General features: G+C 33.1%; 1 long non-coding RNA gene across 1 annotated transcript; it reads left to right on the top strand.

Moving 5' to 3' along the window:
- The first annotated feature begins 2078 nt into the window (after positions 1-2078).
- On the top strand, positions 2079-13582 carry LOC120356682. Its single transcript, XR_005574108.1, has 3 exons — positions 2079-2294; positions 10043-10196; positions 13301-13582. It is a non-coding gene; the product is annotated as an uncharacterized LOC120356682 (long non-coding RNA).
- The last annotated feature ends 228 nt before the right edge of the window (positions 13583-13810 follow it).

Raw genomic sequence — 13810 nt, forward strand, 5'->3', positions numbered from 1 at the left:
GAATTATTTTTATGAAACATAATTTTAAAGGATTGTAAATTTTAATTTATAAGTCCTGTAATACAGGCCCTGTATTACTGGGGTTTTATGAAACAGGTTTCACATGTATTTCACAATCTGTAATCATTATTAATATGCACAACAAATTTTCAATATGGTTTGTTCAGTAATGACATAGAGAAAATATAGCATAAGAAGATATCCCATGGTTAGAGCGTTTTAAATTTCACTGTTAACCCCAGCCTGATAGTTTACTTACTTCTTTTTTATGAAACTATTGATTTGTAATCTCTCATTCTGTGCCGTTCTTGCACTCTCAACCGGCCAAAACAGTAATAATAGACAGTAGTCGACAGTAATCGGCTTGAAATTTGGAACATAAACGACCAATACCATGGTTTATCTTCTTATGCTATCTTTTCTCTATGGTATCACCATGAATGATACAATATCACCACAAAATGAAACAGTATCACCACGCATGATACAGTATCAACACAATATGATACAGTATCGTCTCAACTATGTCATCTTCTCTCCATGGTAATGCATTCTTGAGTTTGCATTACTCATCACTCCAATCAGAAAACTTCATTAAATTTAATACAACTTCAGTACAGAAGTATGTCTCGGGAATTATTTAGGTTGTAGCTACTATAATGATGTCGTCGTCGTCTTCCTACGAGGATTAGGCTATTTGCCTGTTCCGAGTTGAAACTGCCAATGACATCCATCTTTTGCGGGATACGCCCACACTTCTCCTCCCAACCACATGAATACGACATGACTGCCCTGGGAATCCTGTCGCTCTCCGTCCTTTCAACATGATCTTTCCAGTTTTGCCGATTCTCTTCAATCTTCTACCATATGGAGATTATGTTGAGCTCGCTTCTTATATAGATTATAAAGCCTATCTCCCCTTGTGCACCCTTTTACTGCTCTGACGACAACCAAGCCCCTTGCACGCTGGCGTCAACGAGTCTCCCCGACAGCCAATCCCCTACTGGTTAGGAGGTTACTGGTATTCGGGACCGTAGACGACAACCAATACCCTCGAAAGTGGTTTTTAAAGGAGCTCGGCTGACGGGGAGCTTGGTTGGCGCGTTCCCCTTGATAAGCTCAACTACGAGAATTGGGATAGGGACTATAGTGTATAGTTATAATGACAGTATTTGATTAACATTGGTGTTGCTATCCTTGTCTATCATTCGACAAAGCAGAAAGCGCTATTTATACCTCCACGACGTTGCCAGATCGTTTTCTAACAATGTAGAAATATAATTAATTGACAAAACGTTCAATATCAATTATAAGAATTTTCTTTTAATCATTGAAATATTTCTCTTGATGAATAGAATATAACTGGTTATTTTAAACAAGAATTAACAGTTAAATTAGATCAGATATACCGGTATCAACTATCTTCTATAGACGGCAGTGGCAAGGCAGAGAATCAGAAACGCTGTACTCTTATATTTCTCTACTGTCATCATAACGTTGACCTCACTTAGCATATGATGCTAAATTGCAGAATTGAACCTCATAAATAATCATTTAAATGAAATTATCGACAGAAATTTGTGAGCGGTTTGACTCAGTGGTCGCACTGATAAGCTAACGTTTAGATAAGTTGAGAATCATGCGTCTGCTACTCCCGTTGAAAGGGTGACCGCTTGAGCAAACCTCTCTGAATATGGTTTATAGAAGTGGATTTGCACATTCTTTGAAGTCTCTGTCCAAAACGTAGATGTTCACTTCTTGAATTCAATCACTATTGCTTGAAAATGTACATATGAAGGAAATAAAAAAAGTAACGTTAGTCGTGACCCTTGGGTGCTGGGGACCCAGAAGCAACATTTCACGGAAACAAGTTACAGAGCACTAACACTCTACGTGGCCAAGTTTGATTGGCTACTGACATGAATTTACATTGACCACAGTAGACAGTAACGCGCACTGCAGCCCAATTATAACTATAACAAAAATTGTCTAGGTCCTCAGGACCAAGGGTCACGACTAGAAGGTTAAAGTTACAGTTTTACTGATTTATAACTAATTTTAGTGATTTTTAACTAGGTAATAGAAATGAAATGTATTAATGGTGCTGTTTAGGTGCGTTTGGAATGTGTGGTGAGTTTATTGAAGGCAGCTGTGGCTCCACTCAGCTCATTCATAATGGAGGCACTTGCTCTGAATCACCCTTTAACGGCCGCCATTCGCCAACAACTGCAACTGGTTCCAAGCAAAATGGTGCTGAAAAGTATCAATTCAATGAAACCTACAACACCGACCATGTAAGTAGAAAAATCACAGTCAATCAAATACAGTTGATAAAATCATCGAGAAAAGATTAGCAATCATAGAGAACCACTGTGAGAGACAGTCTTCAGAGAAGATTGCCTTAAAATGAAGGCTTCTCTGATTGGTTCTCGTGGAATTGAATCGCGGTTAAAACAGTTTTAACAGGATTTTGTGCACCCGGGCATCAGTACCGTTCAGGCCTATTTTTTATGTGAAAAACATGGTTAAACGCATGTCAGGTGCCATACAAGCAGAACTAAGCTCGTCTCACAGCAGAGCTTGCAAGAAAGAATAAACGCAGTAATGGAGTCGTTTGAAAGGCAGGAGAACAGGTATTTTCACTCGATTAAGAGTTTTATTCTTTTATTGATTCAACGATACACAATTATTTTTTAAAATAATTTGGAGTGTGATCAACAGGCACAGCCCAAAACTGTTCCTTCCCCGGATTTTGATTCATTAAAATAGGTTATGTTTCCTCCACTTCATAAAATGTTGCCTAATTTTCTGACCAAACACTTGAAGCAAGAAATTTTGAATTTTAAATTTTTAGCGCATGGAAAGCACTTTACCAAAGAAAATAATATGGACTATTGTCAATGTCCTAATACCTACCATATATTAGCAGAGTACCATACGCATGTAAAAAAATATTAAAGTGTTCTGAAAATTTTGAAAAAAATAATTTTTTCCTCCACCTACTGTCTAAAGTGCTTACTTTACTCCCTGGAACATAATAAATACTAAAGAGTCACCTTTTCACTCTCGGGATGAAAAAACAGGAAAACTCCCTAGAGCGTAAAAGTAACTCCATTATAACATAGGAAGCATCTCTATTTTAAAAACGTACATTTGAATATGTATGTAGAAAACGTTTAAAGACCTTAAAGATGCATAGACTCACATGCAGCGCTAGTTTCGTACTTGGAATTGAAATTGGCCATTGAGGGAGCAAACCTATAAGATTATTTCATACCAATGCCTTTGTAATCTATAATATTACAAATATATAGATATAATATATCGTGCTAAAATACCCCAATGGCGGACTTCAATTTCAAGTAAGAGCTATCATTGGGAAGGCATAGGCATTGTGAGTCTATATCTCTTTAAGGACTTTGATTTGAAATAGGTTAGAAGGTCTAAGCTCAGATGAGGAAGCATATAGAGTAGTCATTAAACCAACTAAATTCAATACATCAACCAGACATTTGATCAATATATGAAATTTGTGTTTGATTTGTGTAAAATTATTACAAACTTCATCACTGTACTAAAAAAAATGTAATTTTTCTATTCAATGTTATTCAAAATACCAGCCAACGAATATTCCCATTATTCCCATAATCAAATTTGAAACGGGAAACTTCATCATAGCTGTAGTTGTGGCGGCCATTGTTGTTACAACTTTTGCCGACAGATAGCGCACAGCCACAGTATACATACAGTTTGGAAACTCGGCTAGTACCCTGGCGCAAATATCCGCCATCTTGTTAGGAAGTTCCGCATTGCAATAGTATTGATGGGAGGTTCGGATCCCTTTACTGATCCGGATCAATTGATCTCGTTCACTGCCGCGAGCCAATCAGAAGACCAGGATTGGAAGTTCCTAAGGTCACGTGACGTGTCTAGTATTTGTGCCATGTAAAAAGCATTGGTTAGATAGGCGTTTGATTGACAGTTTCCATTCTGTACCTATTCTGTGGCGGAGAACTGTGATTACAGGCCAGCTGTTTCTGTCTACTCTTTAGATTATGTTGTAACACATTGTTTGGTCACATACGTTTTTAAAATGATTTTATTTGCAGTTTTTATAAAAATGTAGGTGAAGGAAAAATGTTGTGTATAACACGAGTGAAAAATGTTTTTTCTCCCTCAGGAAAATTGTTGCCCTCGGCTTTGCCTCGGGCTTTAAACTTTTCCCTCAGGGAGAAAAAAACAGTACTTTTCACTCTAGATATACAAATAACTATTAATACTACAGACAACCATTGGATCTGTGCTAACAGTTTCATAGTTTAACACTTAACTTACCTCTGTAGTTGAGTTTGGGAGAGGGGGGATATCATTGTACAAATGTCCTATCGATGTTTGTTTTGTCCTTTCCACTGTCTATGAAAATATTACGACGCTTAATGAAAGAGCTATCTCAATTCTGCCTACTTACAGAAATGGGGAATACCATCTGATACAACCCGACACTTTGATATTAACATTCACCCGAGAAGAAAAACTTATGGTGGGTGATACTATAAAGTGGAGAGAGGATGTTGCACTTCACACAATCCACGAAGCACAAGGGCTAACTCATAAAAATGTTATTCTAATCAGAATTAAGTACAAGGAGAATGAAATCTATAACAGCATACCCCATGCGATTGTTGCCTTGTCTAGACACACTGAAACTTTCAGGTATTTAACAACCAGTCTGGTAGATGATGCTGTGGACAAACTAATTAAAAAACTTAAATTCATAGATAGTAAGGGGCTTGTTGAATGGAACAAGGAAAAGAGAAGTGGACCTGATGATATAAGTTATGAGTGACACTGAAGAGGTTCTTAATATTTTAGAAACAGAAAATGAAACAGATGTAATCGACGATTATTTGAACTATCACTTTCACGAGGACAGAAATAAAGATGCTGAGTGTTTCAATATTATGTCTATGAATATACGTAGTTTGAATGCTAATTTCGATCAGTTTATTTGCTGCCTCAATGAATTGAAAACTGATATTCACATTATAATATTAACTGAGACCTGGTTGACTGCAGATATGCCGTTCATTTTCAACATTCCTGGATATACGGCAATAAATAAGTACACTAAACAGAATAAATGTGATGGATTATGCATGTACATAAAAGATTGCATAGGATTCAATGAAGTTTCACTCGATATCTCTGATGCCAATGTAGTTAGTGCTGACTTAAGAATTGATGATTTTATTGTGAAGGTGATTGGGGTTTATAGATCACCAAGTAATCAAAATATTGATAATTTTCTTAATAGTCTGAGTAATGAAATCAGTAAAATTCCTAATGGAATAAATGTATGTGTGGCGGGAGACATGAATATAAATACACATTCAACTAGTGTTCCTGTTCAAGATTATCTGCATATTTTCAATAGTAATGGCTATAAGTCTTACATAAATGGTGATACCCGAGTAACAACCACAACAAATTCTTGCATTGACCACATTTTTTATAAAAATTCAGGCAACCATTCTATGTTCACTAAAGGAGTTATATTTAGGACAACCATAACTGACCACTACGCGGTTGTACTGAACTTGGTGAAGGTCCCTATCAATAAGGATAATAGAAACGTATTGATAAACACATTAACTAGAACCAACTATCATGCACTATTGGAACGCATAAGGAATGAAGATTGGGGAGAAATCTATACCGTGAATGGAAGCATTGACACTATTATGGATAAATTTGTCGATCGTTTGACCAGTCTCATCAATCAATGCAAGAAGGTAAAAGTGATACCTAACAGACTTCGTCCCCTGAAGCCTGGATATCTGAAGGCATCATAAGATCAATAATCACGCGGGACAAAATGCATTCTAGACTCAGAAGAGATCCTAATAACAATATCTTAAAGAATGAATATAAGGCTTATCGTAATGGTTTGAATAAGATCATAAATCATGCAAAGGAAGTCTACTATAAAGGGAAAATTGAAAATTGTAATAACAACAGCATGAAGTTGTGGAAGTGCATAAACGAGGTTATAGGTGAGGCCAGTATCAAGGAAAAGAGTACTGAACTTGATGCTCACTCCCTCAACAATTATTTCACAAATGTGGGTAAATTACAAGCTCAAACTATCAATATCCCTGATAATACTGGTGATCGATTTCCTGCAATACAGATCGATAATACGTTTTTTATGAGACCAACGTGCCCAGTTGAAGTTGAGGCAACTATTAAAAATCTAAAGAACAACTGCAGTCCTGGTATTGATGGTCTAGGTAATATTACGCTGAAGAAAATAGCCAATTTTATATCTCAACCTCTCGCTTTCATTTTTAATAGATGCTTTGAGGAGGATATTTTCCCGAGCACCTCAAATCAGCCAAAATAAAACCTCTATTCAAACAAGGTGACCCGACTAATCCCTGTAATTATAGACCGATTAGTCTTATCAGCAACCTTGCTAAAATAATGGAGAAACTAATAAAGTCAAGAGTTGTTTCTTTCTTGAATCTTAACAAAATAATCAACAAGAACCAATTCGGTTTCCAAAATAGTAAAAGTACATCTGACGCTCTAATAAAATTCATCAATACTTTATCTGATAAAATAAACTCCAATAAGAAAACTATTGCGGTCTTCCTAGATATACGCAAAGCTTTTGATACAATACCTCATAATACTTTGTTCAATAAACTAGAGTCCTATGGTTTCAGAGGAGTCTCGCTTAAATTGTTCAAAAGCTATCTGAGTAATAGAACCCAGTCCCTAACCATAAATGATCAATCTAGTGTAACTAACTTAACTTCTTATGGTCTTCCTCAAGGTACTGTACTTTCTCCCATCCTTTTCATACTCTATGTAAATGACTTTTTAAATTTAAGACTTCTAAACTCAACTGTGATATCCTTTGCAGATGATACTGCAGCTATTTTTCACGGAAATTCATGGAATGAAGTTCATACTATAGCTGAAAATAATATGCTTTTAATTAAGAAGTGGTTAGATAAGAATACCTTAAGTTTAAATATTGAAAAAACTAATTACATTACTTTCTCTGCAAATAGAGTAGGGCAGCCTAACGAGAATCAAGATTTGAGACTCCATTCTCAGTGCAATTTAAACTTGGGTAATTGTGATTGTCCCACCATTAAAAAAGTCAATAATACTAAGTATTTGGGAATTATAATTGATGAAAACCTTAAATGGGATGTTCATATTAAATACATATGTAGAAAAATTAGATATTTATCCTTTAAATTTTACCAAGTTAACAGAATTCTTAATAAGAACCACCTGAAAATGATGTATCATGCTCTTGTCAAGTCAATTCTGCAGTATGGCATAGTTGTTTGGGGAGGCTGTTTCAACTGTCATATTGCTGAATTATTTGTAGCACAAAAACTGATAATTAAAACTATATTAAACAAACCCAGGCTCTATCCAACGGATATGGTTTTTAGTGATTTTGAGGTCATGACTATACGTCAATTATACATAAAAACCGTAATTGAGTACTTAATAAAATATAGATCCGATTTTCCTCTCACAATAAACTCTACTCTTAATTATTATAATCTAAGGGCCACTGCTAACAAATATGTAACCTATAACACTAATATTGAATGTATAAGGAGGCAATTAATTTACATAGGTACTAAAATAATAAACCTCATTCCGAATCACTTTCTCATGGACAATAAGGTCAGCGGAAAAATTAAACTGGATATAAAAAACTGGACATACAGTAATTTCTTCTTCCATTTAGATATATGACTCGAGATTTCTGCTCCAGCATTTTTTTTTTTTTTTCATTAGTTTTTTCATTTTTCAGTGGACTCGCTTACCTTTATTTTGAGTACCTATTCCTCTGTTTTCTTCCTTCCCCCCATTTCTCCCTTCCTTTTTTCCTCATTACTTCTCTTCTCTTCTTTGCCTGCCTATTACATGGGAAACCATAGTTGGCTAGGTATCTTCCTCTCTTTTTTCTCTTCTCCAACACACCCAAACACTAAGCCCATGGTTTTTTATATTTGTAACATTTTATTGTGTTTTATTTGTTTCGTAAATCTTTGTAATTTTGTTTTGTCTTGTTTTGTGTGTGTGTTTTTAAAATCAAATTTATTTAGGCTATTCATTGAAATAGAAAAATATATAAACAAACGAATAAAAACTAACATAACAGAATAAAGCAATAAAGTGATAAAAATAATACTTCAATAAGTTTTGTTCAATATATCAATACTGTAATTCGAAAACATCTACGGTAAAACAAATAGAAACAGATGAGTGATGTCACAATTATTTTGTCAATATTTCGAACTATTTTCTTTGATAAAACTACTAAAAATATGTAAACAAATCAATCAAAAACAATATAAAAGAATAAAACAAAGATGTAATGATAATTAAGCTGTGTTTACACCAAAGTTATTAACAAAATGTTTATTTTCCGTCTTCATAGATTCTATTAGATTAAACGGAGTTTGACAAACACATATGCACATCATGTGTATGATAAGTTATGTTCAATCTAATAGAATCTATAAGGACGGAAAAATAAACATTTTGTTAATAACTTTGGTGTAAACACAGCTTAACACTTTAACAATAAGTTTGTCACTTCAACAATAAGAAACAGTTATTTTGTCAATATTTTGAACACAGCAATTCTATTTAGAGAAATAATAGCCTGTTGTATTAGGCTACATACAGAAATGTTTTTGCAAGTCACATTATGTTTCTTCTACATCAGAATAATTATCTAATATTACAATTAATATTTAATTACAACTAATGTAGTAATATTTATCTGATAAACAGTCTTTTCTCAAATAGTCTCTCCTGTTTATCATTTGATCAGTCTTCAAAGAGATATCACAGTTATTTACTGCTGAATCACTGATATATTCCTGTGGGAAAATCATGAAAGTAGTTTGGCCCTTCTACAGAATCAATTCAATTTGCTAGCATCAATTTATTTCAAAACAAATAGAGTAGAAATGTTGTATGAATATAGAATTACTATTAATATAGAATCAGTGGTAATTATTTACAAGGTTGAAATTTTCTCACTTGAAGCCACCTTCAAGTAGGTACTCTAATAATCAAAATAGCCTATAATAAACTAACCTAGAATACATTTTTTTTAAATTTTAGCTCTTTTATTCTTTATAAATATTATATAGGCCTATATTATATGTTTTGAATGTATCCTAAAACAAGAATACAATAAATAAACTATAATAATCTAATCTAGCCTACTTTTTTTATTAATTTTTTGGGGATTTTATAATAATAGTAAACTAATACCTATAATAACTAAACCTAATTTTTTTGTTTTTTATAATTTTATTATTTTTTTGGGGTTTTCTTCAAGTATTACATAATATATAACCTAGATAAACTAACCTAATTTTTTTGTGTTTTATAATTTTATTAATTTTTTGAGGTTTTCTATAACTATTACATAATATATTACCCAGATAAACTAACCTAATTTTTTTGTGTTTTATATTTTATTAATTTTTTGGGTTTTTCTATAACTATTACATAATAAATAACCTAGATAAACTAACCTAATTTTTTTGTGTTTTATAATTTTATTATTTTTTTGGGTTTTTCTATAACTATTATATAATATATAACCCAGATAACTAACCTAATTTTTTTGTGTTTTATAATTTTTTTCATCAATTTTTTGTGTTTTATAATTTTATTAATTTTTTGGGGTTTTCTGTAACACTATACTTGTTAATATAATATAACCTAGATAAACTAATCTAATTTTTTTGTGTTTTATAATTTTATGTATTTTCTGATGGTTTTATAATAATGTATGAAAGTAATGCCTATAATGAATAACCCAAACCTACTCTATTTTTTAAAATTTTTACTTTTCTGGTTCTTATAATATAGGCCTATATAATATATATTTTTGAATGTATCCTTTAACAACAATATATTTCATAATAATACAAGAGTAATGCTTATAACTAAAATATAAATATTTTTTTTTCAATTTTAACAGGAGATATGACGATGTGTGAAGCGTTGTCTGAAGGCTGATGAGGCTGGAGAACTGGAGGATGATGAGGAAGGGAATGCAGACACAGGGGAAAGAGGCAAGCTGAGGCTGGAGAGGCATTTCGAAGGAGACAAAGGCTGTAGTGCTAAAGATGCAAGTAAGTACTGGAGCGATGAGTTGGAGTACTCACACATTCGGGCACAGTCTTTATTATGAATGATTCATTCAATCATTTCATCAATATGAAAATTTGGATTTTTATGAGAAACTGATTTTTTTTTTAATTTTGAAGATACAGTGGAAAATTATGATTTCTAATCAATTTGGAAAATACGAATGTCAGAAATATGTCTAGGGTAAAGTGGGGTTTGATTGTAACATGTAAAACGGGATGATTTAATTATGATGATGATGATGATGATGATGATGATGATTATAATAATTGAAAGATAAAAACATTTGTAGCCTAACTAAGAAACATTGGAGAACTCTGATAATAATAGTTATCTTACAAGAATAAGTGAAAATCTATGTTGTTCCTTTGAAACCTATAAAGTGTCTTAAGACAGTCCATGTTCTACTGTACAAAGATGGATGAAAAATATTTCATTGATTGATAATGCTTGATTGACAGTCGTGGAGAGCAGCACACCTTCTTCACTTCAATTATTTTCAAAATTATTACCCTGCCACATAAAATTACATTGCAATTCTGCTCATTTTCAACAAAGTTCTACTAAAGTTCTCCTATTTTTCAAGTCTGTACATCAACAAAACTTGTGTCTTGGCTCAACGCATCGATGGATCAATAAAACATTATTTTTTTAAACTAAAGATGATTCTGAATAAAAAATGCAGCATTGAGAATGTGAGATAAATAGAAACAGGCAGTGAGTTTATCCGATAATTGACCATTTTCCAAGATTTATTCTATTATATTTCAATTATTGCAATTATGTGGTCGTTAATTTTAATTTTATATACATATTCATAGGTGGAAAAGTCTTAGAAGCAGCTGATAAAAGAATGTTTTATTTTATGATCTTAAAATTCTAAAGATTTGTTTTTTTATATCTTAGTATCTATATATAAGTGTAAGTCCTATTATCATACATAGCTTAGTCAGGACTTATAATGTGAAATTTATCAAATTAGGATTTTTTATTCTATCAACCCAGTTTTATTTTTGTACTTTTCGGATTGTGTTAAAGTAGCTACACACACATCGATTTTATGCATACGATTCTTTGCCGTCCTTATAAATCCTATTAGATTGAACGGAACTTGATAAACATCATCTTCTAATCTAATAGAATTTATAAGGATGGCAAACCCAAAACTTTGTACGTCCAAAAATCGATGTGCACAAGGACTTGAAAGAATTGGTTATAGGGGATGTCATTGGCTGGTATAGAAGACAAAAGATTTTTGAAAAATATGTATCTAAACTTCTTAAATGAAGCAAAGAGACAATAAATGTATAGAGCGGTGGATAAATTAATGTAAATTACTTTCAGACCTGTACTATTTATTGAAGAGGAATAATTAGGAAATTACAGAAATAATGTACCTAGTTGAATCAGGATCATTGAGCAACCTGGAAGGGAATACAAGTCATTTTTTTATGAAAAGGAAGAAGCAGGGAGCTAGCAGTCCTAGAGTTATCTGAATTTGTAAGTGAATTCTCAAATTATTCATTGTATGTTGGTTGGAACAGACTGTTCATTGTCGACTTTGGTCAACAGCTAAGAGAATTGACCTTGACCATAGTAAAAACCTCTGAACCACTCAGAAAACCACAACAAAACCCTCCCAACAACCGCCACAGCTTGAGCCAACAACTGACCAACATATTCAGATTCTTGTCAACAACTTACAATAGGTGATCCCTTGTTGGTGGGGGGGGGTAGTAATAAACAAACGGTGTCATTTCAATTATTAAAAAAAATCTTGGGTTGGGGGATTGGTATACTGTATTTGAGGTATTCAGGGGGGGGGGGTATAAATGTGGGGTATTCAGAGCGGGTGGTATTGTACTAAATTTGAGGTATTTAGAGGGTCTTTGGGCATGGTGTGGGGGGTGGACAAATTTATTCTTTTTTCATTTTCAAATACTTACCTTCAAAAACAAATACAAATACCTTAACTGGCCCACACATATGGCCTCTGACTCAAGGCGGCCTCGGGCGCCTCAAGGCCGCCTTTAGGCCTCAGATTCACAAAATGTGTGGAGCCGATACTTACGTCACATTCAACAATATCTCGTCACAATGATACATACCTATCACCCAAAAAAACCCAATCACCCAACAACCACAGAATTCAATTCTCCATCTTCATAATCATCTTGATAATACAGCAACGACCAAACTGTAGAAATTCCTCCCAGAGAATAACTTACAAGTCAAGAATGAACCAGTCTGTTCCAACCAACATACAGATTTTACTGTACCCTAAAAAATCCAGTTTTATCTGTGTAAAGCAATGGATTTATAGACAATGACTGTACCAGAAATTTATCTGAAGCCTCCTCCATTCTTCAAAAAGAATTCCCTGCCTTGGCCATCAAAAGACTGATGTTTTGAAAAAAAAACAGACTTATCAGTCACTCAAATAAACTTAGCTGAAATAAGTAAACCTGCCCCAGGAATGCTCAATGGTAATTCAACTAGACATGATTTAAAGAAATAAATTTTGGTTGCCGAATCATCCTCCTTGGGTTGATTATATAAAAACTGTCAATGAAATATTCCTGATAATTAAACCCTATATTTAAGCCAACATTTATTTTTTTTGGACGAATTGACATTAAATTATCTAAAATGAAAAATGTCAGTTCAAATCTATAATAAATAGAAATTGTGAGCTCTGAAACAATCTCGACCTTTAAAAAGATAAAACTATCTGCTGTGAAAAAAATAAAATTTCCCCAAATAGTCGAATACCGTATATGAACAGTTTTATAATAAGATGGAAAAATAAATATTGAGGGGAGAATTAGGGTTAAGTCGAGGTCAAGTCGTGGCCAGTCGGTCAGTGGTCAAGGTCGAAGGTCAAGATTGTACCAGAGCTTTCATTTTCCACTTGAAACAGTTTTGGAGTTTGAAGACTTGAAACTGCAATTTAGCTACAAATAAAATCCTGCTCTAGTTAATCAATCACATTGTAGGCCTAATGATGCTGAACCTCCAATGTTGGACCAAGTTTCAATAATTCTGAATTAATTATCCACCTACTCAATACATTGTTAACATTTCCCAGATAGGCTGGTAACTGAGACGAATGTAATCGAAATCCCCCAAGATCCAGAATATGGGAAGATAACGGACAGACGAAAGTTTATGCCAATGAGGTATTGTAAATGTTGGGGTCTTCTTATCCTTTCTTTATTTATATTATTAAAATTTAAAATGCTTTTGCAAAACAAAAGGGTTTAAGTAATAAAAATGTTGGGGACTTGTAATTCTTTCTTAATAATTAATATTATTACACCATCCATTGATGCATTGAGCTAAGACAAGTCGTGTTATGCACGACTTCAGTTTTATCTTTTATTTCTATAAATAGGGCTGAAATTCTATTACATTGAACCAATAAAAAAATAATTTTATTATACCATGAATTGATAACAATGAAAAACTATCATTTAAACTTTCGTCAAGTGAGGTTTGCAATCTCCCTGTCTGTCCATCAAGCATAGTCAATCATTATAATTAAATTATAAATTGAATTTAGAAATTTAAATTAGTAAAAAATTATCATTATCATCAT

The sequence above is a fragment of the Nilaparvata lugens genome, unplaced genomic scaffold (genome assembly GCF_014356525.2).
Source record: "Nilaparvata lugens isolate BPH unplaced genomic scaffold, ASM1435652v1 scaffold7473, whole genome shotgun sequence".
Classification (NCBI taxonomy): Eukaryota; Metazoa; Arthropoda; class Insecta; order Hemiptera; family Delphacidae; genus Nilaparvata; species Nilaparvata lugens.